At 44.7% G+C, this 6,407-nt stretch overlaps 1 non-coding gene across 1 annotated transcript; it reads left to right on the top strand.

The window, feature by feature from the left end:
* The first annotated feature begins 6,013 nt into the window (after window positions 1–6,013).
* On the top strand, window positions 6,014–6,147 carry LOC130027289 (small nucleolar RNA SNORA72). The gene has a single exon (XR_008793028.1). It is a non-coding gene; the product is annotated as a small nucleolar RNA SNORA72 (small nucleolar RNA).
* The last annotated feature ends 260 nt before the right edge of the window (window positions 6,148–6,407 follow it).

The following is a 6,407-nucleotide window of genomic DNA, read 5'->3' as shown; positions in this document are numbered from 1 at the left end:
ATGTCCATGTTCAGTGAGATCTTAGAGCTGGCTTATAATGATTCTCTCAGCTGACTAAAGTAATCACAGAGTTTTAAGAAATAAACTAAGTATTACATTAAAATGTAATAGTCAAAGAGCAAAAATGAATTCAATTTTTCCCGGAGGATAAAGTCATTTAAAAATAGGTCACGGTCTTCCCGTTGTTCATCAATTTGCTCAAGTGGGCCCAGTAACGTCTCCATTGGAGACTTTGTTGTTACTGTGTCTGGCATATCGAATACGTCACGGGGAGCTTGCCAGGCTTTGCCGTGCAGGCGAGATATTCTCGGTAGCTTGCTGGACTCTCCGAGAGGGGCGGAGGAATCGAACCCGGCTCAGGTGGGCCAGCTGCACGCAAGGCAAATGTTCTGCCGCTGTGCCCAGGTGGAAGTATTGCCATAAATTACCTAAAGTTTCTCTCGGAGAGCCCGGCAAGCTACCGAGAGTATTCGATATGCCAGACACAGTAACAGCAAAGTCTCCAATGGAGACGTTACTGGGCCCGCTCGAGCAAATCGACGATCAACGGGAGGGCCTTTGCCTTTTACCTTTTACCTTTTACCTAAAGTTTAAAAAAAAAAAAAAAAACAAGACCACAGTAAGACTGAGCACTCTCTTCCCATTTTCCCTTCTCTTCCATCCTCCTTCCTACCCTTCCATTCTAAGAAGTAAGGACTTGGGAATGGTGCAGTGGTAAAAATGCCAACCAAGAAAGCATAAGACCAAAAGTTCAATCTCTGGTGCCAAGAACAAGTCAGGTGATTTTGCTATTTGGGACTGTGACCATCACAATGAAATGTGGAATCTCCAGTGCCCCGTAGCTGGATGTGTGTAAGTACTACAACAGGTGTGCGACAGCCGGTGAGCTCTGCAACTTAAAAATCACATGAGCACGGTAGCCTGGCCTGCAGCTACAGAATGTGATCTCTGATGGGCTTGTGTGCAGACACTGTAACTCAAAGTGTGCAAGCTCCGGTGAGCAGCTCAATCAAGTGTGTGTGTGATTGGTCATCGAGGCAACAATGAAGGGAAGTGATGGGAGGGGTGGGAAGAAGAACTAAAATCCAAGACTCGACTAAATCTGCAGACTGCATGGCGGCAGTGGAACCGGGCAGTCTCACCCCAGCTTCCCATCTGCTTCTGATGCCAGATGTCACACCCACAACCCGCCCCAGGGCACCATCTTGGCGCACCAGCAGCCCAGGCCCAGAAAGTCCCAGTTGAATCCCAAAATGGAATAGTTCCTTACAGAGATGTCTGTGGAACCCTACCATTTATAATCTTAGAATTTCGGAAGTGCTTGGCCACTTACGACCACGCAACCTCTCATGATATGCAAAATGAGCAATGGAAAATAAATGATCTAGTGTCTGCCCCTGGAAGGCAGGCTTGAATGGTGATGGGGAAATGTGAGCAAAATATAATGCCCCCAAATAGAGAGAGTGTGTCTGAGCAATTGTCTGCCATAGAGGCAGGGTAAGGACTGGGGTGGTGGGGGCAGAGTGGATAAATGATTGGTGGTCGAAAGTTTACACTGGTGGAGGGGTGGATGTTCGATCATTGTGTGGCTGAATCTCAAACATGAAAACTTTGTAACTGTATCTCACAATGGTTCAATAAAAAAATTTAAAAATAAATAAAAAATAAAAACCAAGACTCTAGAAGATATAAACAATTTTAGAGGGCTTTGTTCATCTCTGCAATGAATTCCCACTAGCTACTAAGCTAATATTTGTGGATTGTGTAGTGTGTGCCATGCACAATGCTAAAAGTCTTGCATAGATTGCTTCACTTAATCTCAATTATCTCCATTTGACCATTGACAAAACTAATGTCCAGAAGATTAAGTGGTTTATTTAAAGACACTCAGCAGGCAAAGGTCCAACATGCTTTACCACCACACTAAATTTTTTATCCTCACCCTCCACAACTCTCAGTCAACTCTCAGAACCTTTTAGAAATGTGTCAGGATCACCACCAGGCACGTTTTAAATCCAGTAAGGTCTAATTAAAGGTAAGGTCCTCACCAAACTCTTCTAATACAGATTCTACAACTACTAGAGGAAGAATTTCAGAAAGAGAGAAAGGAACGGGGTTCCTCTGAATCAATCTTTCTCTCTTCTCTGAGATGAGACCTTCAATTCTTCCTAGAAGCAGAGGGAAGAGGAGGGGCAGGGTGGTGGAAAAAATGAGATCTTGGTTTCAAAGCAGGAATTGGTATCTAGTCAGTGTTTTGCTACTCACTAATTATAAACTTGGATGGTTCACCTAGGTGTGTTTTTCTGTTCTCCAAGACAGAGGAGGCTTCCTTTTGATTAGTTTATCGGTGGCTTCCTTTTTGATTAGTTTGTATCTTAATTTTTTGTTTTTATTTATTTTTGTTTTGTTTTGGGGTCACACCTAGCATTGCTCAAGACTGACTCATGACTCTGTGCTTAGGGAAAACTACTGGAGGTACTCAGGGAACCATAGAGGGTGCCAGTATTGAACTCACTTCAACTGCATGCAAGTTAAGAGCTCTACTCTCTGTCCTATCATTCAGGCCCACCAAATTAGTTTTTATCTAAAATGATTAAATTTTGGATCAGAGAGATTGTTCAATGGGCTGTAGCTCATGTTTTGGGCACAGGAGCTCCAAGTTTGATTCCTGGCAATATGTGGTTTTATAAGCACTGCTGGAGAGACTCCCAAGCACTGAAATGGGAATAGCCCTTGAAGCATGGTAGAATAGGGCAAAAAAATAAAAAAAAATTAGCTTTGATTATGTTTCATATGCAAGTCAACATAGATCCTAATATCAGGCCATTATGTGTCAAGCACACTAGACAGTTGAAAGTGAAGGGGTGTCAGGGAGGTCAGTAAAAGTTTTAGGCCTGGGAAGGGAGATCAGCGATCAGGGGTTCATGCCTTCCATGCACCAGGCCCTGGTCCTGCCGTCCATGCCTATGGATCTAACTCTCATGGCCCTTGAACACCTCTGGGGTGATCTTGCTGGGCCCCATAACTTCTATGCTGGGCAACACAACTTCACAGCACTGACGCATTGAGCCACCTGGCTCATCTGGCCAAGTGTTTCCAGGTAAGACTCTGGGATGCCGTGAGCACTGCTTGGGAGCTCCCCTGCCCAGAAGTTTCAGAAGTATCAAGAACATTCTTTGAAATCTAAATTTTCATTCATTGAGGGTCATGGTGATAAACGGTCTCATGTGACTTGAAACATGTGCTAGATCATTAGAAGTTTTAAATCCCTATTTGTATATGAAGTGACAAATTTTTTGACCAATAAGCTTTTATAATTTAAAAACATACTTAGAACATGTCAAAGGTGTGTAGGATGCAAAGCCACACAGCACATCATCACCATTTAGTCTACAGCAAGCCCTGCTGGAAGTGGGGGATAACAGCACAGACACCCTTTTCAACAACGACAACTTCTTTAATGACACAGGACAAGGAGACAAGTAGATGGAGCTGAGCATCTGTGAGTCCCAGACCAGAGGCAAAGAAGAATTGGTAAGAATAATCACATCTTCTGCAGGTGGATCCCAGGAGATGGCAGTGCAACGCATGCCTGTGATACTGATGGAATGGCCTTCCTGTTCTTTAGAGAAAGAATCATGTCCAGGATGGGACTATGGGACTTCTGTGCATTGATAGGAACAAAAGGAGCTATTTCACCATGTCATCCATGGATAGTGTCTTCTGGGGAAAGGGGACTTTCTCTGGCAATAATCAACTTTTCCCTACTGGCCTCTCATATGGCAAAAAGACCCCCTCCTACACTCAACTGCTCCCTGGAGTCTACTTCCACTCCATGAGTCCCTCCACGGGTCTCCTTGGGAGGCTCACCCACAGAACACTCTTTCCTAGCGGACAGAGAAGGTTTGCTCAGAGGTTTGAAGAGAAGGGCCCCTTCGTCTCCTACTAGAGTGATCATAACTGCGCAGATTCGAACATCTTAGACAGTTGGAGGAGGAAAGGACCCCATAATTCTAATTTCTTCAGCTAATCTCTGTGGTTGGGATTGGAGCCCTCAGAGTCATCATCCTTGACTGCTGGGGTTTGGATGGGAGCCCAGCAAATACCTGGAAGCCTGGGAAAGCTCTGGAGCTGCCTCTGCTTGGAGATGCAGGTGGGAGTCTCCAGCTTCCTCCTCCAGGCCCCTAGGCTCCACTTTACCATGCCAGCAGACGCTGTGTGCGGGCCAGCGACTAGCAGCCTGGGGCTTGAGGATGTGGGAGCAGGTGGGAGAGACAGATGCCAAGAGCCCCGAGGATGGAGACATGAGCTGGGCTGGTGGGAATGGGGCCCTGGAGCCAGATAAATTTGGAGTGAAGAACCACTGGTGGTTACTCGTTCTAGCGCAAATTGGATCTTCAGACACTTCTTATAGCCGCGCAGCGCTGTCCTGTTGGGAAGAAGCTGGGATTTCTGAGATGCTGTAAAGTTTCCCAAGGTTGAAAGAACTCAAAATCTGAGCAACGTGGGAGTATGGTAGAATAACTTCTGAGTTAGGCCATAAAGGAAAACCATTGGCAAGATACACGTTGCTTCAGTGACCACATGGCTTTCAAAATAGAATCCTCCAAAGCTCTGGGATTTTCTGCGGTTCTAAGGATATTCTGTACAAGTAGTGTTGGTTTCTCAAAGGTCTTTCCAGGCTGGAGATATAATACAGCAGGCATAGTACTTGCCTTGTATACTGAGGACCCAAGTTTGATCTCTGGCCATCCCATATGGTTCCCCAAGCATTTCCAAAAGTAATTCCTGAGTGCAGAGTCAGGAGGAGTAACCCCTGAGCATCGCTTAGTGTGAAATAACACCCCCCACATGCACACATACCCCACAAAAAATTTCCTGTTTCAAGTTATGATTCTAGAGGAGGAGATTCCAGAATGAGATAAAATTTTTCAAAGTTTGGGTCACAATACATTGTGTATTCTGAAATCAATTTTGGTGGATACTCAAAAGAAATACATCAAGAAGGAAGGAAGGAAGAAAGGAAGGAAGGAAGGAAGGAAGGAAGGAAGGAAGGGAGAGAGAGAGGGGGGAGGGATAATGGGAAAGAGAAGAAAAGGAGAGGAGAGCAGAAAAGAGAACAGAAGAAAAGAAAAAGAAGAAAAGAGAAAAGAAAAGAAAGAAAAGAAAAGAAAAGAAAAGAAAAGAAAAGAAAAGAAAAGAAAAGAAAAGAAAAAAGGAAAAGAGAGCCCAGTGCAGGTTAAGGCAATGGAAATGCTTCGTGGTCAGAGATGACGGAATCAAATGCCTGAAGTGGCTGAAGCCTGACACTTCTGGTATCTTTCATCCCAGATAAGTCTCACCTAGAAGTGCTCTTTTGCAACAGACTGTTTCAGGGGGCTGGAGTGAGAGTACAGCGGTTAGGGTGTTTGTGTTACACGGGGCCGACCTGGGTTCGATTTCCAGCATCCCATATGGTCCCCTGAGCATCGTCAGGACTAATTTTTGAGTGCAGAGCCAGGAGGAACCCCTTGCATCTCTGGGTGTGACCCAAAAAGCAAATAAATAAATAGACTGTTGCTGGTGCTTTGCACATAAAAGTGCAAGTAGATGTCCCCTAAGGTTATTTTTCAGAGATAAATACAGACAAGAATGACCTATGGAGCATCCTAGAATGACCACCTCACACAAAGACAAGTGAGAATACAAAAAATCGTTAGGTCTAGGGTTGGGGGCTGGGGGTCAGAGAACATTCATGTTTTCCATGATGTTCAACAAGTATATATAGAAATCGAGTGAGAGTTTAAAATTGTTGTGTCTGTAGAACAGGAAGGCTCTCTGTCATTAGGATCTTCAAGAAAACGGGAAAGGAAACAACCTCCCTTCCCAGTACCTCCCAGAGGGAAGCAAGGTCAGATAACCATTGCTTACAATAAGCCAAGAGCAAGAGTTTCATGCATTCTTGCTTTCCTGCTTTCACAAGATAAGATAGCATTCTTCCTAAGAATAAAGGTGATGTGAAAAATTCATCTTGCTGCAAATAGCCTCACTGTTCTGATTTTTAATAATCAGAGCAGGCAAAACATTTGCTATAATAAGATCATGCATATGTCCCATATCTAATTCTTTACCTACCTAGGTGTGGTCTTAGAAATGAAGGTGGTACCCAAGATGGGATGAACCTCACTCGAGAGCAGACCAGCATGAAAACCCAGGTATGCGGGAACCCATGACTGAGATCTCCAAGTCCACTAGGATCAAGACTGGGCCTCCTCCCCCCGGCCCCCAGTTTTCCAGTAGCTTGGAAGTCACACCCACAAACTGCTTGGGGCGCCATGTAATCTCATCGATGGCCAAGACCAAACCAAAGAGACTATAAACCAAAGCTCCCTGAAGAGAGCGCAACAGAATTTCATGGAATGCGCACG

This window comes from Sorex fumeus, unplaced genomic scaffold (assembly GCF_029834395.1).
Source record: "Sorex fumeus unplaced genomic scaffold, SorFum_2.1 ptg000036l, whole genome shotgun sequence".
Lineage (NCBI taxonomy): Eukaryota > Metazoa > Chordata > Mammalia > Eulipotyphla > Soricidae > Sorex > Sorex fumeus.
Note: the sequence above shows the minus strand (reverse complement) of the source record. Positions and strands in the feature narration are given on the sequence as shown.